Source organism: Trachypithecus francoisi, unplaced genomic scaffold (assembly GCF_009764315.1).
Source record: "Trachypithecus francoisi isolate TF-2019V2 unplaced genomic scaffold, Tfra_2.0 Lachesis_group17, whole genome shotgun sequence".
Taxonomy (NCBI): Eukaryota; Metazoa; Chordata; class Mammalia; order Primates; family Cercopithecidae; genus Trachypithecus; species Trachypithecus francoisi.
The window spans coordinates 84,036,977-84,061,800 of record NW_022681462.1 but is presented as its reverse complement, the minus strand read 5'-3'; the positions used below and the strand labels follow the sequence as shown (position 1 = coordinate 84,061,800).

Genomic DNA, 24,824 nt, shown 5'->3' with positions numbered 1-24,824 from the left:
AATGAAGTTGCACACTATTTGTACTTCTAATCAACAATGTATTAGGAGAGAAATACAAAAAATATTCATTGCAGCACTGATTATCATAGCCAAAAGAAGTGAGAGCTACCAGAAGTAGAGAAATAAATACATAAACCATGGTTTATTCATATGATGAATACTATGAAGTTACTAAAATGAATCTTCATGTGTCAATTTGATTAAATCTCAAAAACAAAATGTTGAATGTAAGAAGCAAGTTACAAAAGGATCCATATAGTATGGATGAACGTTTAAATTATTATGTAATAACAGAGCTCAGCTTTACAACATCTATGCAATTAATTTATTTTCTCTACAAAAAGCACAGAATGTAATCATCTTAATTTATAACTAAAAGATATTTGATATAATCCAAGCAGTTCTTTCTAATAAAAATACTTTGTGAAGTAGGATTATGAAAAAACAAATGCAGTGTGACAAATATATATGAAAATTCTAGCACAACTATGAGAAAAGTAAACACAGAGATACAATTAATAAGCCAATAATGGAGACAAATAATGGAGATAACAGAGATTGTAAGATTGAATTGAAAAAACACACTATATTTTCTCTACCAGAAATCAACTTTATAAAAACACAGAATGTTTAAAAATATGATTAAAAAAATACCCATAAATGTTAATCAAAAGAAAGCAGGAATCACATCTGAAAGACAAAGTAAAGCTCATACCAAGGAATATTAACAGGTTTAAGGTAGATATTACATTACATTAAAGGAGATGATGCACTAAGAGGATATAAAAACCCTTAATGTGTTTGTACTTAAGAGTAGAGCTTTGAAACACATAAAGCAAAAAAAAAAAGAAAAGAAAAGAAAAAAAATGACAGAATGAAAAAAACAGAGAAATCCACAACTATAATTGAACACTTCAATAGTTCTCTCTAATAATCAATAAAGACAGGAAATTAAACATCAGTAAGGACACAGGAGACTGAAAGACTCTAAAACGAACTTAACCTAGTTGACATTTATGCAGCACTCCCCCTAATAATAGCAGAATATATGTTCTCTTTAGGTGCACATGGAACCCTGACCAAAACAGAACATTTTCTCAGGTATAAAACAAATCTTAACAAATGTAAAAGATTGGAATTGTCAAATCTGTGTTTTATGGTGACAGAAGAATCAAGAATCAATTAGTAACAGAAAGATATCTGAAAAAAATCAAAATATGTGGAAATTAAAAATATATTTCTACATAACCAAGGGATAAAATAGGAAATCACAAGGAAAAGTAGAGAATGTTTAAGCATAATAAAAACTCAGGGTACCAAAATATGCTTATACAGATAGGCAGGATTTAGAAGGAAATATACAGCATTATAGTTCATATTTTAAAAAAAAGGTGTTCCAAGTGAAAACAATGAAGAAAATGAAAGAACCCAAAAGCTAATTGTTTGAAAGGATCAATGAAATTGATAACTCTTTAGGCACGCTGATAAAGAAATACAGAGAAGACACAAATGATCAATATTAGGAAATGCATTAAGTACCGCTACATCCATCACAATGGCTGAACTGCTACTCAATGAAAAAAGTCATTTATATGAAAACTGAAAAATGGAAAATTTAAGCATCATTTTGTTAGCATTGAACACAAATGTGGTAAAACTATATAGAAAACCATTGAAATGATGATGACTGAAATCAGGACTTTGGCTTCCTTAGATAAAGCCAGCAGATGTAATTAGGGTGGGGCGCACAAAGGCTTTCAAAAGTATTGGTAATGCTTTGTTTCTCGAGTTGTATAACAGGGGCCTCTAATATTTTTATTGTTATTATTTAAGCCATAGGAAAAAAAATCAATCTATTTTCCAATTATTTAAACAATAAACCTGAATTATTTTTAACTCTAAAATTCCTTAACAGAAGCCAGCAGCTCTCAGAAAAACTGCCAAAAATATCCACAGTTAGCACTGATAAGCCTAACAGAACTTTTTTACCATCTCTAGCCACACCATAAACTTTTGCTCTCCGTAGTCTGACAAAATAACACACATTTTACAAGATGCTTTCTTTTCTCGGGGAGAGAGCTACCACACAGTAACTAAATGTACAGCTCAAATAAGCTGTATTGTTGAAACCTCTAAGCTGAATATCAGTGCCAGCAATATTCTTTATTAGGATCTCTTCTTATAAGTGGACATTTTTATTTTCCCCCAACCCAGCCCACTCTTCCAATAAGGAAAAATAAACCAAGATAAATAAAGTCAAACAGTCGAATGGTAAAGATTAAACCTTAATTTTCATATTAGTCATAAAACTCCATGAATCCAAAAGGAAATGTTGAAATGTTCAATATGGTTTACTTTTTATAACTATTTGCTTTTCAAGAGAATCTGAGGATACTCAGCTTGTTCATTTCCCCACAACTATAAAAGCTATCCTACTAAAGAGGCTGATGGCTAAATTTAACAAAGGAAAGATTCTAGATAAACCTGTTTATCAAAAGACGTTCTTTCAGCAAAAAACACAGAGATGTTGCTCAGAGCTGCCCTTTGCCTTGTGAGAACAGACACATGTCAGCAACTAGAAAGGGCTGTGCAAAAGGAAAAATATGGTAAGATATCAAAATTTCTATTTTGTGAGTAAGTATGTTGATATTTGAAAGCATTAACATGATAGTATAGAAATAGCAATAGTAAATGTGGTCAAAATCAATGACACTTTGTTGGAGCCCAGTTTTGTTTGTAAATGGGGAAAAGTATAGGTAATAACATCATGGGCACAGGAGTCCCTAAATCACATCGTTACTAATTCTATCCCATCAAGGACAAGAAATCTTCCAAACCACAAACACAGGCAATGTAGCAACTCAGGATATTCCAGTTTTTCAGCGGCCATTAGCAGTTTATAAACTTTCCTGAACAATGCATGTCTTGGGGAATTTTACAGGCAGGGAAGAAATGGAAGGGGTTGTATCAGTGATTTATGTATAAGTCAACTAGAAACTTCTACTGAAATACTTCCACTTTTGTTGTAAATCTTCATTACCACATTTAATTTAGTAGGCCATAGTCTCATCAAAATTCAAACCCATTTACTCTATTTTGACACTTAAAAATGTCTGATTAATAGAGCCAGTAGGTTTCACATCTATTACATCTTTTATTTTTACATAATTTATGTCAAGGAAAATATCCACAGAGTTTGTGCCCGATTGTCTCCCTTCACCAGCCTATGATCATTTATGGAGATATTCTCCAAAATTCATCACCAGATACAGGAGATCATTAATAAGCTATCCCTGCTGGGCTGGGAAGAGCAGGACAGGGGACAACACTGATTGTCTCGCTCATTGGTCAAGCTACTTCTGCTGAAAGTACAGAAGGAAAAGTAACAGATGTTGCGGTAATCGCCAGTGTGATACAGTCACGAGCAATCATTTAAAGAAAAAAGCTCAAAAACAAACTATACGAAAAGTACCTCAAAGACTACATAATATCAATCAAAGGCAAGAATAACATAAACCAAAGAGAAAAAAAAAATCCCTTTTACGATGCTACTGTAAAAAACAAATCAAGCATATTTTTACTAATTTTAAAAACTGTCAGTTCTTTCTTGGTGAAAACACGAGTCCATATGGCATATTGGGTCTGCTAGACTACCATGAGGATATGATCCCATACATGAATGTATTTAAAGGTGACGTTAATAGGGACAATGTTAATCAATTTAACCATTCACTTTTATTGTATCACTTGTAATTATAACTGGCTGCTGCTTTTTTACATCCACACAAAACCAGGACTTCAAGGAATTGGACTGACATTATCTTGAGCTCTCATTTATGTATACCTTGATTTATTTGGTGTGGAGGCATTGTTTAAAAAATAATTAGGCTGTCTTGGCCGGGCGCGGTGGCTCAAGCCTGTAATCCCAGCACTTTGGGAGGCCGAGACGGGCGGATCACGAGGTCAGGAGATCGAGACCATCCTGGCTAACATGGTGAAACCCCGTCTCTACTAAAAATACAAAAAAACTAGCCGGGCGAGGTGGCGGGCGCCTGTAGTCCCAGCTACTCGGGAGGCTGAGGCAGGAGAATGGCGGGAACCCGGGAGGCGGAGCTTGCAGTGAGCTGAGATCCGGCCACTGCACTCCAGTCCGGGCGACAGAGCAAGACTCCGCCTCAAAAAATAAAAAATAAAAATAAAAATAAAAAATAATTAGGCTGTCTTAAAATAAAGCATGTTTAAAATAAATACAGTCATATTTAGAATGTAGCACAAGTATTGTGGCCCAGCACTCTACCCAAGCACCTGAATACTACTGGGAGCCTCCAGCAACCAGGCAGAATCGCAAATAAGGATGAAGTCACCACAGAAGCTTCTGAAAGGTTATGTTTTTCTGTTATTGCACATTAAATTGACTACTTGGCTCCGTATCTCCACATGAAACAAGCAGATTCATAGTGGCAAAGCTGATAACATTTTGAAATCCTTTATGAGGAAAACCTAAATGCCAGCTCTAGCACACACAATCTAAAGTACTCCAGAACAAATGACTATTCATCTTGACCCCTTCCCCGTGTCCCCTACATTGCTCTGTGTAGCTCAGCAATGTCCTGATTGCAAAGATGAAGTTTCCATATTTCCCAATACGATCTCGAAGGACTCTGCATATGATTCCCTAGTTAAAATCTGCAGATTAATCACTGGGAAAACAGCTAGACCTCTTCCCCTCCCCTGAAAAAGTAGGCCACAGGGAGAGCAACTCTTCACATATCTTTGTAGCTGCCAAATATTAAGAGATGAGATGTGATAGTATATCCATTATGCTTTGGAGGATAATTTTAATTATGTGTGTGTATTACCCCTCAGTGTGCATACTCTTAAACATTAAAGTGGAAAAATACACTAAACTCAATCATGACTATTCCATGAAAAAAAAAAAGAATGAGTGTGTTCTACAGATCCTTGGCCCATATTTCTCCAGATTCTGGGCACACATGGTACACAGCTGTTGCCTAAATCTGGCCTTTGGGGGCCAGGATGAAAGAAAACACAATTAGAGGTGAAATAAGCAGGTGTTTTCCTTTGTTTGCTCTCATTATTTGAGTAGGAAGAGCAAGATAACTTCCTATATGGCAAAGTACATAGAAGAATTCAAACTTTTCATCTAATGTCTTTGTTTCTTAATGGCAAATTGACAGTGTTCTTTCTGGAAATAAATTTACCATCATGGCTATGGAGTACAAGAATGAAAACAAAAAAGTCTTTGCTGGTCTGAGCTAAAATTAAAATACATTTATGACACTAAATCCTACTCTGCCCACTCCTTAAATATTAAATAAACATTAATACAGAACTTACTCCAGCCCACCTTGTATTATAGATAACTGTAATTTCCTCATCTCCCCTATCAGAAATAAACTCCTTGAGGTCAGGAATGATATTATTCAGTTGTCTTCCAAACGCAGATCTTGCATAAATATTTATGAAATGATTTGCATCCAGCCAACACACCAAAATATCTGTAGAATGAATCAGTTCTGAGTCCCTCAGGGAAATGCTATGAGAACAAGATCTTTTTTGGAATTATGATATTTGAGACAAGTGTAGTCTATTCACACAGGTAACAAATTTTGCTTACTGGTAGTAATTTAGTGCAAGGAAACAAGGTGGACAATTCAAGGAAAATTCTCGTTTCCAAAGCAGAGACATAACAGAATGAAGTTTTTTTTCCTCTCTGTCTGTCCAACATCATCCCATGTGTATATTCCTACTGGATTGCTCTTATACTAGTTATATATAATTTTAAAACATTAGTTATCCTCATGAACACATGATATTGAACTGATATTATATTATATATATATATACACATTATACATGTTAATCTGTGAGCCTGAAAGCTATCAGTATGATGTTGGCTGTAATGTCTCTGCGAAAGTTTTAGGCAGAAGGAGTTGTGTGGGAAAAAAAAAAAAAAAAAATCATGTGTCTAAATTCTAAAGAGGCAGCCAGTGTTGGATTAAGCACATGCAAGTAAGGGCATCAAAATATGTTTAAATGAATTTTATGTGTTACATATAAAATACATATGTATGTAATGCATTTAACTAGTCATTATTAGAAGAATAAAAGTAGTCACCTTTATTCTCTCACTCTCATATTTTTAATAATGGCATAAAACCCTCCATGCACAATCACTCCGGCAAAAAATTTTTTTTAGTGTTTAGGGCCTGTGAAGTCATTTTTTTAATTTTTATTTTTTTATTTATCAGCGATCTTCTGTCACTAAGATCCTCTAAAATCTTGATGTGGCCCTGGGGACAGATCCTTTAAACAGCATGGTGACAGTACCAAAGTGAGAAAATTCCAAGGAGAAAACAAACTTTGAGGAGCAAAACTGGGAGCAATAAAAATAATCCCCACCCCATCTCCATACTCAAGATTCTTATTTCAATTATTTTTTAAGTTCTAGGGCTTATTTTATAAAGAATGATATCATTACCTTAAGAAAACTCTAATAGGTAAAAACTATGAAAAAAATTGGGTTTTAAATATTGGTAAAAGAAGTTTATAAAATATTTCCCTGAATTAGGAACAAAAATATGCTTTTTTCTTATAGGATTTAATATTTCCATACACAGTAAAAATGATGATTTTGTAAGCCATGTTTTAACATAGCATATAGTTTCATATACAAATTCAAAAAGTTTTTAAACCTAAATAAGTCCTTAGAATAAAAGTTTTATATAACGTGTATCCAAATTTTAAAAATACGTTTCTTCCTATATTTCTCAAGTTGACTGCTGTTCCACACCTCATCCTAAATCCTGTCACAATATCCTCTGAACTTACAAAGCTCAAAATCAGAAGACACCTCTCATTTGTATTACCAGCACCTTAATCTCAGAGTGTGATTTTCAACAGCTTCATTCTGAGCATAGAGAAAGTATTCTTAGTCATTCTGCCTACCAGGAAGTGACTGGATTCATCTAAGAGCCAATACACTTACATCTAACCCTAGAAGGAATCTCTCTTCCTAAATTTGAAGAAAAGGAAGAAGGAAGGGGGAGATTACATCTAACTACTTTTACATTTGAATCACAGCACAGTTATCCTAGAAATGCTAATTTACTAATTTTCAAATTAAAAGATGACTGCCATGAAGTTTTATCTTGAGTAAAGTTCAGAATTATTTTACTAAGTGGCTTCAATAGGTTGGTGGCTTGGATAAATTAAGTTGATGCAGATCTCCCTTTTGTTACACTTAATCTACTATGTCTTCCCCCATTGGGCAATTGTAGGTTTGCTATTAGAGGTGCAAAGCTCTTAATCTTCCTCAGTATGATAACTACAGCCACACTGTCCTGAGGACAATTGTGAAAAGAGGCAGAAAGCAGTAGCACATGATGTTCATTCATCGGGTGCTGATAGTGCTTGTGACATGGGGCATTGTTCTGATTTACTTGAACAAATCTTCAGAGCTTTAAGTGACTTCAGCAGAGACTTTAATCTCTTGCTGCAATTAGTGCTCTCCACAGACTTGACATATTATCTAATCATTACATCTCTGGCCTTAACAAATCTCACTGCCCTTTTACTAATTTGATTAAAAAAAAAAAGGCCTTCTTGTTTCCAGAGCTGGTGGTTTTTACCCCTAAAATATATTCCGATAACATTAAAATACATATAAAATGCCCATTTATAGCTCACAATATATATGATAGAATCCTTTGTTCTCAAAATTCTACACTCTCAGCAACTCTTGAATTTTCTTGATGTTAAGAGAAATGTGTACAAGGAACGGTAAAAAGACAAAAAGTGGTTTTCTATTTTATATTTCAGTTTTCACAGTTTTCACACTGGCCTTGAATACCACAATTATTTTGTGAAAAACTATCCACTCATCTCCACACAAAACCATGCAGACATTTTCTCTGGTTCCTATCTTTCTACGGCTACTGCCCTTTCCCAAAACATTTTCTTATAAAACTAATTAAACTCAGAATACAAAAGAAGAACAAAAGACACATATCAAACTCATTGCCTCTCATTTTATTTTTCACAGCTGCCAACAAAGAAAGGAGAGAAGAGGAAATACATGGACATAAAACATAATTGACTAGATTTTTTTATCAGCAGCTATAAAGGTCCATAAAAGGATATGGTTAAAGTATTTGCTAGGAGATAGTCTAGACTTAACAGTGGATTGTCATAAGCACAGATAAACAATTCAACGTTGAATTCCATGCTTTTTCTATGCCATGCTTTCATTGGTGCTGTTTTTTTTTCCTACTTTGAATGCCCTTTGTTCCTCACTCTGAAAATTCTACTAAGCCTTCAGGGCCATTTCAAATGCATTCATCAGTGAAGCCATACCCCAAAATACCAAGGCCAAACTATTTCTTCCTCAGTGTTCCAAAAACATGTTTTGTATTTCACATTACAATTTATAATCCAAACTCGTTACCTATCTCCCCTCCACAACCACCAGGGTTAAGAAATACCCAGTATTACATAGAGTAGATACACATTTATAGCAAACTGAATTGCCAATAAGCTTATAAGATCTCTTACACAGAAACAATCAGATGTCAAATGGCAAAGCAAAACTTTTTTTCTCATCCCTGTGATTACCTGGAGATATATACCTTTTCAATGAAATATTGAATGGCCATTAAAAATGTGTTTATCAAAAGCTAGGGAATTTTTCTGATATGCCCTTAGGTGAAAAAGGCAGAAAATTAAATTGTATAGAATTTTGATTTCAACTATGTATGAAATATATAGCTTGAGAAAAGATTGGAAGAAAATACCAAAGTAAATAGCCTTCAAGATCTTAAAATGATCAAATATATTTAATTCCCCTTTCAAATTCCTAACTTGGAAGTAAGTGAGTGGTACTGACACCCTAAGCAGAACCCCCAATAACAATTCTCAAAACTTAGGGTGCCGGAGACTACAGACGAGAGTGCACCGTGACACAACTGTCATTGCGAATTCTGCCCGCAGCTTCAGGGAAAGACACCTGTTCCACACACAGAAGAATGGGCCGTGATACTCATTACAGGCCCACCCTTAGAAAAGCCCAAAGTGAGCGAGAGAAGCTCCTAGGGTGCAAAATTTAAGGAGGCACCCATTCTCAGGTTCCTGCAGGCCTGCTAGGCTTGCCTCACACTAGTCTGAGAGTACCTACCTATTTGGTTACATTAAAAAAATAAAATAAAAGCAAACCTCTAAAAAGATGCCTATCATCATATGGGTGAGATTATTGCCAAGAGGCTGCTGCCTACTCTTGCTCTACATCTTTAAAAGCAGTTAGTCCCCTAATCTAGCAAAATAAAATTTAAAGCAATTTTACTTTTCTTTCTCTCTTAAGAGAAATTATATAAATTCCAATATTAGATCAATATACAGTTCCTTCACCCCAAACACAACCATCGATAACAAAATGAACAATAGGGAATTAAAGGAAAAAAGCAGCCATATGAGAGAATTATTTAGTTTGAAAGAAACTGACCAATCTAAAAGAATTAAAGCAAACACACTTTTATGAAGCACATTTGCAGCAAAAACAAGACATTATTAAATCTCAACTTAGTATTCTTACGCAAATTTGAAAACACTGCATCTATAAAGAATAATAGAAACAGATGTCAAAACATACTATCAATTCATAATCATTAAAAAGTATGATACTAGTACCAACATAAACATATATTGGAAACGAACACAATAAAAATCTCAGAAACAATTCCATGTATATTAAAGAAATGATTGATTTGACTGCACTAATATTTAAAAATCTGTGTGTAACTTTAAAACCTCATTGTACACACAAAGTTAAAAGGTAATCAAATGTAAACAAAGCTAAATAGAAAAAGCAAAACTAGGAAAACAACTTTCAACATGAGACAGAGAAAGTAAATATTCTTACTACATAAAGAGCTACTTTAGAAAGAGCAATAGAGCAATATTCCAAAAGATAATTCAACTAAAAATATATATATAGAGAGAGAGAGACAGAGAGAGAGAGCACACTGCCTTAGTTTGCAAGGGATGCCATAACAAAACACCACAGGCAAGGTGGCTTAAACACCAGAACTTTATTTTCTCACAATTCTGGAAGCTAAAACTCCAAGATCAAAGTGTTGGCAGAGTTGATTTCTTCTGAGGCCTCTCTCTTTGATTTGATGATGGCTTCCTGTATCTTCCCATGGTTTGTCCTCTGTGTCCAAATCTCCTCTTCTTCTGAAATCTGTTCTTCTTCTAAGGACACCAGTCATATTGAATTAGGACCCACACTTTAATGGCCTAATTTTAACTTAATTGCCTGCTTAAAGACCCCTCTTCCAGTAGAGTCACATTCTGAGGTACTGGGGGCTAGCAGGTTAGGACTTCAACATAAGAATTGTCGAGGAGAGGATATAATAGCCCCCCAAAGCATCTACCATTTGCCATTTTTCTAGGCACATCAACATACAAAGCAGATGACAAATCTTCGCCTTATACAGCTGACATTCTAGCAGAGATGTCCATGAGAGGTAAACAATAAACAGCAAACATAATCATTTATATGTTAGAAGGTGATAAGCAGTATGGAATAAAACTAAAAACAACGTAGTTTAAGAAGGATCAGAAATGCATGGTGAAGATTGCAATTTTAAAATAGGATAGTGAGGATAGGCATCATCAAGTCAAAGACACTTGATCAAAGATGGGCACAAGAAATGACTGGGAAATTATACATACTCAAAAGAATTAGAAATAAACTAAACGTGAAATTTGCTCAACTCCAACAAAGCATCATTTATCATCTAGTAAACTGACAAAATATTTTTAAAATAATACCAAATGCTGGCCAGGGTAATGAATAAAGGGTTAATGGGAGTATACGTTTGTACAACTACAAAAGAGTAGGGAAATGGAAAGAGAATGTCCATGGAGGAAAAAGTTCCCTACATTATATCATGATCAAAGATGAATATAAGATGGGTTAACAATCTAAATATGAAGGGCGAACACAAAAATAAATAAAACATAGATTATAATAGAAGAACATTTTAAGAAACATCTACATGATCTAATGGTAGACAAATATTTCTTAAACGAGAGTCCAAAAACACAAATCATACATTTTTTAAAAAGATGGATTTGATTCTGTTCAGTGAAGAACACCACAGACAACACTGACTAGGAGAAAATAATTGCAACATCTAAAACCCATAATAGATTACTCTCTAGGATATATGGGGAATATTTACACATCAAGAAGAAAAATGTTCTGTAGAAGCTTAAGCTTATTTAAAAATAAAAAATAAAAAAAAAAAGAAGAAAAGTAAAGGAAAGCCTACAGATGGGTAAAGAATATTTAAACAATTCCCTGAAAAGAAAGTCTGAATGGCTAACAAATAAATGAAAAGATGCTGAAACTCACATATAACCGAGAAATGCTAATGCTAATAACCAGAAAGATACTAATTCATATGATTGGACTTAGAAAAGTTTCCAAAGAGGTAAATACCACGTGTTAGCAAAGCTGTTAGAAGCAGAGCCCTCACACACTGCAGAGAAGTGTCACCCAAAAATAATCTGGTAGCATTTAGGTTTAACTGTTTGCCCTATGCCCCAACAATTCATGTTTGGCCATACATTGCAGATGAATTCTTGCTCATAGAGTTCCATGAAGGGACAAACATCATGGTTGCTCACTGTAGAGTACTTTAAATAGCAGGTCATTGGAGCCTGAGTGTCCACTAACAGGGAAATGAAGAAGTAAAATGTGGTGGAGATATAAAATAAAATACTATCCAGCAGCTAGAGCTAGGTGGTCTAGAGTTGACTACAACAAACTAGATATACATACAGCAACACGGATAGATACCAGAGGCATTGTTATGAGTGAAAAAAATTAAGAAATAAGGCTGGGCACCATGACTCACACCTGTAATCCCAGCACTTTGGGAGGCCAAGGCAGGCAGATCACGAGGTCAAGAGATCGAGACCATCCTGGCCAACACGGTGAAACCCTGTCTCTATTAAAAATATAAAAATTAGCTGGGCATTGTGGTGGGTGCCTGTAATCCCAGCTACTCAGAGGGCTGAGGCAGGAGAATTGCTTGAACCTGGGAGGCGAGGTTGCAGTGAGCCAAGATTGCGCCACTGCACTCCAGTCTGGCGACAGAATAAGATTCCATCGAAAGAAGAAAGAGAGAGAGAGAGAGAAAGACATATTGGACAATATTATCCATGTAAATTAAAAACATACCACCTACAATGTAACTAGAAATATACAAGGATACATGTGTATTTGAGAACATATGTCAAACATGATATCAGGATGAATGTCTATCAAGAGTAGGCAATGGAAGTGGCAGCACTAAGGAATAAAGGAAGGAAAAGAAAACATGAAATAAAACAGAGGGGGAAAAAACAAAGAAGGTAGAGCATGAATTGAAAATAATAATCTGCAATGAACTGAGAAGTATTATAAATTCAGGTCTCTCTACCTAAGGGCCACAAAAGAGAGGGAAGATGAAAACTATCCCATATAAATTTCTGAAATTAGTGCAATGCCACTTAGGAGTCCAATTTTTGAAGCTGAATCAGATTTAAAATTTAATTTAGAAGCATAAATAGTTAAGAATGAGCATTAAAATCTACAAAAAGGGGAGATAAGATTTACACTTCCAGTCATTAACAAAAACAAAAGTTTACAATAATTAACATAAAATAGTATGGATGGCAGAAGAAAATACAGTCAGGGAAACAAAGTTCAGAAGTGTGCCAAAGATTGTGTTAGATTCAGGGTTTGGAGGAGTTGGCCTTTATTCCGTCTCAGAGCAAGTCATTTATCTATGCTCTTAAAGCATACTCTCCCATCTCATGTATTGATTGGAAAGATGTCCACAATACATTAAATCAACAGCGAACTGCCTTTCAACTCAAGTAAATAATTTTACTTATTTTTATGATCATTCTAATAACAAAAAAAAAAACCTAGAAGAAACCTCGCATTTTATCTAATCTAATAATTCTTAAATGGTTGTCATCAAAGCGCTCCCACTTGGCTTGTTTAAATGTTTATTCCTTTACAATGTCACAAAGTCTAAAGGAGTGGCAGTCACAAAGTGAGGCTGTCCATTTTGGCCATCCAGTGTGGAATCCTCCACATCCTCTGATATGGTTTGGATTTGTGTCCCCACCCAAATCTCATGTTGAATTGTAATCTCCAGTGTTGGAGGAGGGACCTGGTGAGAGGTGACTAGATCATGGGAGTTGATGACCCCCTTGCTGTTCTCATGATAGTGAGTTCTCACAAGATCTGGTTGTTTAAAAGTGTGTAGCACCTTCCCCTTCACCTCTTCCTCCTTTCCCTGCCACATCAGACTTGCCTGCTTCCCCTTCACCATCCACCATGATTGTAAATTTCCTGAAGCCTCCACAGCCAGGCTTCCTGTACAGCCTGCAGAACTATGAGTCAATTAAACCTCTTTTCTTTATAAATTGCCCAGTCTCAAGTAGTTCTTTATAGCAATGCAAGAACGAACTAATACACCCTTCCCACCCATTTTCCCAGTACTCTGGGTATCCTCTATTTACAGGTGTTTTTCATTTATTTGTATTCTTGGTACCCTCTGTTTAAAAGTGTTTTTCATCTATTTGTACCCTCTACCCTACCCCAACTCCCCCTAACCAAAAGTCTCTGGCTCATCTTTAACGTTTGCAGGTATTGCGGGAAGTTTTCAGAAAGAAGTAACTTCCAAGGTGAGAGTTGAAGGAGAATGAATAGGACTTAGCCATATGAAGGAGGTGGCATGGGGGAAAAGCCAAAAGTTCCAGATGACTTGACAGCAATTTGAACAAGTAGACCCAAGAGGACTCAGTGACTGGCTAGGACGCACATTGCAAGGCAGCAGGAAAACACGATACTCTTTTCTGAACTGGGTACCTGAGAGGACGGGAATAGGATTAATTAAATTAGAAAACATGGCAAAGCAGAATAAAATCTGCAGTTTGAAAGACATCAAGGAAAATACTATATCCATTAGAAATATGGCACTTTGATGCTGGTAAGATTCAAGCTAGATGTTCAGATCAGGATCCATAGCAGCCAAGCTTGGAGAAGTGAGAATGGATGATGTTACCAATGGCCTGAGTGTAGAGAGAGAAGAGTAGAGCTGGAGTGACAGAACACTGGGAAAACTCATTTCCACTAACTGGGAGATTAAGTGAAGAAAAAAATATGAAAAAAAAGATGAAGAAAAAGCAGAGTAAAGAGAAAAGCAGAAGTGTAATGTAAGAGGAACATCTATATATTTCAATATGAAAGAATCCAACAGGAAACAAAAAAAAAAACAGCTGTAAAAACTAAAACTATATAAATGTGTGAGAAAGAAATTATTTTACATAATTTGTTGTAGTTTAATCATCAAACTAAAAAGTAAAAAATATTTTCTTAAAATACACATTTTAATCTTGGATGTTAATATTTTTAGAATACACTAATTCAATTAATTAGACTATAATAATCTTATCTCTATGTTAATGTTCAGTTACATATTAAAAATATACATCATCCTTTAAGATATTCAACATTAATAAAATTACTTTGTAATATTTTACGATAATTTTCCTTTCACTAAAAACAAAATATAGTTATATAAAACATTCATTTAATATTTATTAAATATGAACCAAAAGTAAAATAAGTAAAAAAGAAAAATAAATCATCCAATGTCCTCTGTAAATACTCCTGACGGGCATGACTACCCCTGATCTTTTGAACAAACAGCCTTTCTATATTTGGAAAATTCTCATCTTAAGAATTCACCCTACCAGCATAAAAGTCAGAACACAAAATGCAGTCTCCTTAGCATTCAGGCAGGTGACTTAGTCTAAAATGTGCCTGTACAAAACCTGGAATCAGGTATCAGCAACTTGAGGTAATGGGCTCTGTGTGGAAGTTCCTCCTCAACTGCAATCCATGTGTGGGTGGTGGCAGAGGTGTCTGGGTTTCGACTGCAATAGCAGCGGGGGGATGACTTGACCCTATTTGGTCACTGAAGTTCTCAGTACAAATGATTTTGGGGACGTAGCACGGGTGGCATTTGTTTCTTCTGAAGCACCACAGAACAACAGGAGCAAATGATGGTTTCCTCATCAGGTTACAGGTAGAACATGGTTTAAATTTTTTTTTTTTTCTGATTCTCTATGCATCCTAATATGTCTGTGCTAGCGTCATTTTTTCAGAATTCCATTAATCAGAATTCACTACTGACTGGTGCTGATGCATTTGCCAAAAACAGAAATCTAGTACCTAGTACCTGAAGGCACTCAGTGATGAAACTGCTAATTAAATTACCCCTATGGGCTGGTTGCAGTGGCTCATACCTGTAATCCCAGCACTTTGGGAGGCTGAGGCAGGTGGATCATGAGGTCAGGAGATCGAGACCATCCTGGTTAACATAGTAAAACCCTGTCTCTACTAAAAATACAAAACATTAGCCCAGTGTCATGGCACGCGCCTGTAGTCCCAGCTACTCAGGAGGCCGAGGCAGGAGAATCGCTTGAACCCTGGAGGCAGAGGTTGCAGTGAGCCGAGATGGTGCCACTGCACTCCAGCCTGAGTGAGGGAGCAAGACTCTATATAAAAAAAAATATATATATATATATATATATACAAAACCCCTGTGGTCATGGGGATGAAGGAACCACTGGAGGCAGTGCCTTGAGGGATCCGGTGACCACGGCCATGGAAGAGCATGAAGAACATGAAGAGCCCAAGGAATTGCAGTTTTGTAAAAAACTGCCTGCTCCTTACTCTACTGAACAGCTTAAATGAAGACAAGTTCAAAGTCCTAAACTCTCACCTCAAGGCAAAGATTTAAAAACACAGAATTTCTTTAACAGTGGGATAAAAAGTTATTCACAGCTATAACAAGGCCGAAGTAGCTAAAAATAATTTTTTTCCTGCTGATTCCTTATCTTAATCAGGAAGTATTGACTTTATAGCTTCATCAAGGTTTTTATGTGAAAGGCACAACAATAATTGGGAAATATTATTCCCCCAAACATTAGAATGGAAATGTGTAGGAGGTTTGAAATAACCTAAATTACTCCAGTATCTAAGTCTGCTGAGGAGCCCTTGCCAAAAACAGCCCATTCCCTCTTGATTTATGGGGCTGTTTTTAATTTGCTTGAAGAGCAAGGTCTTTCAAGACTTTTTGTAAAGCAGCTATTTTTTAAGGAAAAGACAATTCCCCTCAAACCCCTTCGGATTACCACTGGACCTATAACCAGAATCAAAGTGTAGCATTCCATAGAGAGCCAGTTACAAAAGTCAACCCAACAGAAAAAACCTAATCATGAAAAGAACTGCAAGGGTGATTATTTTAACATTAAAAAAATTGGAGAAGATGTCTGGGAATTGACTCTAAGGGTACAAGGCCAAGAGCAGACTAACAATTTTGAGAATCATTTATCAATATGAGTTTATTTACCAAGGATTCTGAATTTGATGTATTGGCTTGAGCAGCTGCAAATGGTTTTAATTTTTTGTTTACTTGGTTGACAACATTCTCCTCAACATCACTACGTTAAATGAAGTTGAAGTGTCTGTCAGGAAATCCTTGGTATAATGCGTTGAAAGGTATCCAGAAATTTGGGGAGATAGTAAGGCTGAAGTTCATTTATCATGAATGGCTCACTCACTCATCTTCCTTTGTCTCCCAAGAAAATCTAAAAGACGTTCTCTAATTAAGTAATTTAGAAATACATTGGTTGAGGGAAGTACCAGCATCTGTGAAAAGTGTCATAGTGTCCTCTGTAGAGCAGGATGCTGGTGGTGGTGCCACAAGAGACATAAGGATGATGATTCCATTGGAATGACTAGATCTCAGGATGGTATCAGCCTAGAGGTTGAACTTCACCACCAAAAAGAAAAGAGGGCATAATTATTGTTGAGTGGTAGCCAGGATGTTCTGTGTAGTAGTGACTTCTGGTATTAAATAATTGATGAGAGGCCTGAGAGAAAGAGACAGCCTTCTAAGGTTCTATATGATTTGTATAACTCAAAAACCTCTGGGTCTGTTGAACAGGCCTGACATGAGCCACCAAAACAGAGACACAGCCCTTCACATAATACTTAGATCTGGGTTAATTCACAGACCCAGAGCTGCTTAAATGAAAGGGAGGTTAGCTACCTGTAGTACATTCCATAACTCCTCTTCCTAATTTTCCCCAAGGGCACCTGAGGCCATTAGGGGTAGGGAAATGCCTAGATCTTTAGGGGACTATTGCACATTAACTTTGAGTAGATGTTAAACCCTAGGAATCCAGAAAGTTACTGTTGTAAACCAGTCACAGATAAATGGAGTTCAGATAGAAATCAGTCTTGCAGATAGCTCAGTATGATAATGGACGCATCCTATGGTCCTTTTCCCAGGTCCTTAGCATATAGTTGGACTAGACAAACTACGAAACAGAAGAATGCTGAATGCTGACATTAACTTTTTTTTTTTCTTGAGGTGGAGTTTCCCTCTTGTTGCCCAGGCTGGAGTGCAATGGCGCAATCTCAGCTCACTGCAACCTCCACCTCCCAGGTTCAAGTGATTCTCCTGCCTCAGCCTCCCGAGTAGCTGGGATTACAGGCATGCGCCATCACACCCGGCTGACACTAAGTCTTTAATGTAATGTCTTCTATGGTAGGAATGGCCAAGTGGAAGCTTCTGGAATGCCATCTTTTCATCTAAATAGTACATTTAAAGGAACACCAGATATCTCTGGAGAATTATAAAAATTAGTGCCACCACCAAATTCTTGGAGGTCACTGAGGTATGAATTCCTAACACTTTCCTATTTAACTCCAAGACAGGTCTTAAAGAAGGAAAACTTTATCAAGTGATTATGTCAATTGAAGCCACTGATCCAGTTGTAGTGGCCTCTTCACTAAAGTAAAGCAACCCAACTCCTAGCACCTGACATGCAGCCTGTGATCTGGAAATTCTTTTTCTACTGACCACTAAAGAAACAATACTCAGTGGAGCTTGCTCTCATTCAGCAGTGGCAGAAGTAACTTTCACTATTTTGCCTCAGGGTAAACCACCTGTAAGGGTTGGTAGAACAATTTAGTCTACTTGGACTTTTACCATTTCTCATTTTGCAGAATTGTCATACTAATGGAATCTGGGAACTAGAAAGTGTAAAGTAAATGTGATACTTTGATAAGTCACGTGGGTGGTCAAGCACTTGAAATAATCTATGAAAATACAGGGACCTGAAAGTTTATTGAAGATTCTGGGGCTCCAGTGACCTAAGGTATGTTAGAATATTCCCTACAAAGCAAAAGGAAAACTGCCATGCCTGTCATCTCCACTGCCAAGAAACAAGTCTAACATTCAGGGGACTTCTTTGCATTCTGGACTCTACGTTCATTGTATGCTGCACTGCCACCTCCCTCTCAACCCACACTTCTGGTCCTAGGGAGAGCTCCTTGTGGCCAGCTGACTGAGGAAGGACAGACTGCTGAAGCATTATTATGCAATTCAAGTGGCCTTGCATAGAACAAGGGGGATGTAAAATCCGACCAGTGAGAAGTTTAAAATGCTACATGGATTAACAGAATCTTTGAAGCAAGATGACTAGAGGATTAGACATGGAGAGTATGGAGAAAGAGGCATGGGGATAGAGCTCTCAGAAAGGGCCCAAAACATGAACATATTTGTGTCTCATATGATGATCACCAGCATGCCACCTCTACACAAGAGGCTCCCAAGAAAAATGAAAGAAAAGATAATGTGGCCTGTGAATGTCAGTCAATTTCTTTTCCCAGATTACCCAGTACTTGCTTAATAAATTTATTAATATAATGGCCACTGTGGCAAGGGTGGAGGTTTGCAATGTTTTGTCAATACATATTTCACCTCACCTGGGATGATCTGATTGCAGAGAAACAAACTTGCAAGCAATAGAAACTGACAGTGAACTTCCAAGAGGATACCAATCCCAAAGGACCAATCAGCTACCCAGTAGCAGTTAATTTCATTGAATTTTCCCATCATGGAAGGCCAGTAATTTGTCCTTACAAAAGAGACGTTTTCTCTGGATTTGGATTTGCTTTCCCTGTTTGCCACTCTTCTGCCATAAACTATCATCTGAGTACTTACTGAATGTGTCATTGAGTGTCACAATATCACACACGTTACTTTTAACAAACAACTAATTTTAAAGTAAAATAAGGAAGAATAATTGTTATTGTTTATGGAATTCATTGGTCTTAACAGGTACCTCATTACTCAAACGCAACTGACCGTTAAAAATGGTGAATTAGTTGATTGAAGATGCACTTCTCATTCTATCCAAAAGACAATAACATAAATACCTTGTGATGCATTCCTAATAGATGAAGAATATGCTCTGAATCAGCCATCCATGTATGTCCCATATTTCCTATAGCCAGAATAAACAGTTCCAGGAACCAAATGGTGGAAATCACACCTAACTTTTACAACTAATGACTTAATTGCAAAATGTTTGTGTCTCATTACTATTCTGGGCTCTTCTATTTTAGATGTTCTCATTACCCAAGAGAATGCTTTCATTCAGGGGTGCAATAGTCAGTCCAATTAAAAACTTAAAAAAACCAGCCTGCTACCTGGCTATTCATGCCTCCTAATATCATTGGATGAATAAATTCTTAGAAAATGCAGGGAAGGGTTGTAATGTTGTTGGCTGGAGTGATTGCTCCTAATTTTCAATGAAAAATAGGGATGCTTTTTCACAACTGGGACAGGGAAGAGAATGACTAGAACTCAAAATCCCCTGGAGGGCCTCCTGGCACTACCCTACCCGGGGCTAGAGAAGAGTAGGATGATGACATCCAGGCAAGACTACAAAGGCTCAGATCCCTCAGAAACAAAGGTTTGCATCCCCTACCATATAAAGAAATAAGACCAGCTGAAGTGCTAGATGAAAGGAAAGAAGCCATGAAACAAATGCATGATAAGAAAGGGAATGAAAACATAGTAACTATGGACTCATAATTAGTTGAAGAAGCAAGAGCTGTGGCATCTCCCCATATTTTCTTCCTTGCTTTGTTGTAAATATATTTATAAATTCTACCTAATTTCTTTGCCTCCTCCAATTCCACTACTATTTTTGTCTGGGATGTTTTGATAGTGGCTAATTTCACATTTTTGTCCACAAGATATAGAATGTCAAAACAGGATTACAATAAAACCAGAAAAGAAATGGATATCACTCAGAGACGCCAGACTTACAGTCAAATGAATTAAGGTAGGAGACTTTGGGTTGTCCCTTTTGAGGATATTGTGATCATGTATCCATTTTCATTTTGAATAATAGTTGTATTGCATTAAGAAAGAGCATTTTATGTCTTCTAAAGGTTTGAGTATGGAATATGAGTGTTTATTGATATGGGGTAGCCAAAGAACCAGAAGGGACATACTGTATTTTTGGCCAACCAGAAAAGAGCAATGTGAGAAAACCAGTTCTGCCTGAAGCTTCCTTTTTTCTCTCTTTTTTTTTTTTTTGGCACTAGTGGCAAGAACAGCCATTTCTTATTGATTTTAAGGTTCTGCTTCTGAATCAGAAATGACATTGGTGGGGAATAATGATTAGCAACAATTGTGTCTAGGGTTACACAGGGATAGTAGCAACAGTGACAGTTTTCTCACTGGGCAAGTTATGCAACATGATTTCAGATAATTCTATCAGATACCTAATAACCTGTGCAGTTGATTTCTTTATTGCTTAATTCAGCCAAAGTCAGCTTCTGTGACTGTCAAATAAAAAAAAAAAAAAGTCCTAGAAGGAAACAAATGGTATAGTTAGGGGTCTTTGAAGAGACTTTAATAAAGGTCTATATGAGGGGTTAAAGGGAATCAACAAGGGATGGTGCAGTACCCTAGGGACTAGCAAACAAGAAATCCCCTAAGCCTTAAGGAGCAAGGGGACAGAGTGGATACTAAAACCCAGTGAGAACAGCTGTAGGAGAAGATCACCAGATCAGAGCTGCCGTCTTCAGAAAAGGAACACAGCAAGCCCATGATAAGTTGGTAGTGAGGAAGGAAGGTATATAAACATGCCAATCTCACTATTTTCCCAACCTCTGATCTCCTGTCTATGTATCCCATTGGCCAAACCAAACAAAATCCAGAGGATAAGACATCCCATTTATGTAATCCATAAAGTCAGTCTCTGGGAAACAGAAAAGGCTGAGAAAGAGTCGACAGTAAATTTGGAGGGAAAACCAGAAAATATCTAGCACACTCTGACAAATATACCCTCTCACTAGACATTTTAGTTTATTTCCAGGTTTACATGGCAATGGTTATTGGGGTGAAGATATTAAGATTTATCAAATTATTTGATAATGCCACAAAGATACAGAATTTCTTAGGTAAGAGGCAGAAAGGGGTCAGAAAGAATAAGCAAGAGTGTTTAGGACTGATGAATACTTTGGGTCTCCCACTCCTTTTTACCCTATATGTCTATTGAATGTGCTCCCACTCCGGTAAACAATCCCCATATCATTTTACTTTTAAGCATAAAAGTGCAAGAACTGCAAAATCAAATTTGTTTTACTAAAATCTGAAAGATTTTTTCAAGCAAAAGAAAAAAAATCTTTAAATCATCCTTTTAACAATCTTTATCTTTCACATCTAATCTATCAGAGAGTCCTGATGTCTCCATCTCCAAAATATATCCCACATACATATACTTTTTCCCATATTTACCACTACTACTGTAATCTAAACTATCATCATTGCTCACATAGTCTTTTACATGAGAAAAAATAAAGTAAAACTGTTTCTTCACATTTCATCAATTCTATACATTATTCCTCTACTTGATTTTCCTAATAGCAATTACCATTGTCCAAAATCATATTGCTAATTTATTGTTTACTTCTCACTGTCTGCCTCCCAAATAAGATGTTAAGTTCCATGAGAGTTGAGAGCTGTTTTATTTACAGATACTCTCCAGGTCAGGGACAGTAGATGCTGAATAAATGTTTGCCAAATAAATAAATAAATGAATCCTAAAGTATTCCTCAATATTGGGATTACCAGTACTCACTAGCCTGTACTTCAGTTTATATACTGTTGTTTCAGTGCATTTGATGTAGGCAGTTTTGAGAGGGAGGATGTAGACTGAAACTGATTCTTCATGTTGATTAATATTACATGGCTACTGATTAACCTTATTGGTGTTCAATTTGTATATAATGATTAAAAGAGAAAATGATTCTATTAAATTGTATTCATGATGTACGATAAAGGCAATGAATTAGTTACATCATAAGAAGTTAAAATAACAATACCTTCTTTGTTTTTCTATTTTGCTCAAGATGCTATTTGGGTTTTGAACATTAAAATGCTAACAATTTTTAAATCAAATTGGTTATCTAAAGTCTGTAGAATAGAATGACAGAAATAAATGATACTATAGGTTTTTACAAAACCAAAACTGGAAGGTTACAAAAACAAAATTAAAAGGTTCATCAAAAAATTTGCTAATTGCTCTCTCGGTAACAATAATTCTCAGTAAATAATTCTTTCACTGAAGACCTTGGGAAATAAGATAGGATCCCCGATCTCAAGGAACTCAAAACCTATGCAAGATCAAAATCAATAAAATTAAATGCAACATAAGGTAAAAAGTGATTTAATACAGTAGTCCCCGTTATCTTCAGGGGATAGTTCCAAAACCTTCGGTGGATTCCATAAAACCATGGGTCATACCAGAACAGATATATACAGTCATCCCTCAGTATATCTAGGGGATTGGTTCTAGTACCCCCATGAGTACCAAAATCTGCAAATGCTCATGTCCTGGATATAAAATGGTGTAGTATTTGCATATAGCCTACGCATATCCTCCCACATACTTGAAATTGTCTCTGAATTACTTATAATACCCGATACAAAGTAAATGCTATGTAAATTGCATTTACATTGCCCAAGAGGCTATATTGTTTTATGTGTATCATTTTGTATTGTTGTCTCGTTATTTTTATTGAAATAAAAAATATTTCAATAAAATATTTTTATTACTTTTGTTGTCACATTTTTTATCTGCAGTTGACTGAACCCGTTGATTTGGGCTGTGGATGTGGGACCCTGTACTATGTTTTTTTTCCTGTACATACATACCGATAATAAAGTTTAACTTGTAAATTAGGCACGGTAAGAGATTAACAACAATAATTATAACAAAGAACAGTTTTAACAATACACTGTAACAAAAGTTATGTGAATGTGGTCTCTCTCACTCTCTCAGAACACCTTATTGTACTAGACTCCCCTGTTTTTGGACTGCAGCTGACTGCAGGTAACTGAGACAATGGAGAGCAAAACTACATACATGAAGGGACTACTGTAACAGTGCAAACAAAACCATGACAACATGAAAGAGGGGGCTCTATCACTTTTGCTAGAAGAGTTAAGGAAGGCTTCAAAGGTTACACCTGAACTGAGCATCTAGTACAGAATCTAGGTAGGGTCAGGGTCGGGAGAATTCGTTATGCTGATGAGTTTGGATTTTACCCTGCACTCAATGCAGTCTCTGACAGATTTTAGTTGGCTATACACACACACACACACACACACACACACACACATATAGCTGGGTCATCATTTTTGTTTTAGGTAAATTAGCTTCATAGGATTGCAGAAGGCCAACTGGACCGAAAAGAGAGCAGAGGCAAAGAGATCAATTAAAAGGTTATTGCTGTTTGTGGGGTGAAAGAAAAACCGAGTAGAGATCATCAACCTCTTCATAAGATGACGGTGAAACAAAAGGCAAATTTCTCTTCTAATGTTTAGGTCAAATAGCGTGTAAGCTATGAACTATTTCTCTCCTCGTAGCATTGACATAAAGAGATTTGTGTGTGTGTGTGTGGCCACTGCTGAAAGTAAGGTAAATAAAACTCAGTGAGTAAAAATTGAAAAATTATTTAATTTTCCCTTCTGGGGTGTTTTTTCTTTCAGGTATGAAGAAATCCTATTTGCTAAGAACTCCAGAGGAAACGTATTTATTGCTGTATTTAGGTACTTCATGTGGCACATGTAGTCTCCACATTACATGGCACTAGGGAAAAATGATTCCAAAAATAAAAGAGAGAGAGTGATAAAATCAGTCAATGTCCCCATTCATTTAGGAATGAACAAGCAGATCCAATCTGCCCGGCCAGTTAGAAGATCCTTGTCACTAAAGACGTTCTGAAATCTACTTTATGACTCTTACTGTCTCTCTACTGTGCTGTGTCAGGAAAGTACACTGTAGTTACACCTATTTTATCACAAGTTATTTTTCCCTTCTGAACTCTTTCCTGTCTGGCCCTTTTCCCCTCTAATACATTTCCCTTGACTCTAAAATTCCATCACTCCACAGTACCCGCACATTTTCACTTGCTCCAACAGCTTGTTCTCTTCTGACCTTACTTTACCAGAGAATCAGCTAAGAACCCTGATCTTCGAATACATTTGCCTCTGGTCGCTTTATATTCTATGATTCTCCTCCAGTACAACTTGCTAACCACTCCACACCTTCTTTGATATAGGTAATAATATCTCTAATGAGTAAAGTTGCTAGAAATATATAAATTAGGAGCAAAAAAAGGCATTTTGGTTTAAGCATGTATTCTTAAGATTACTTCTCTCCGACAGTTGACCTAACATAAAAAGTCAGTACTGGGTCTCCACCTGGTGGCCAAAATTTCTACTTTTAAATTCTAAAAAATCTCTGTTTTTCACTGCATCTTCCTGAGAATGACTTATCAAAGATGAAATATATGATGAATT

The 24,824-nt window shown here is 36.3% G+C and overlaps 1 long non-coding RNA gene across 1 annotated transcript in view; it reads right to left on the bottom strand.

Annotated features, from left to right (window-relative positions):
* Window positions 1–24,824, bottom strand: part of LOC117062635 — a 138,883-nt gene that overhangs the window by 5,230 nt on the left and 108,829 nt on the right. The window lies entirely within an intron of this gene.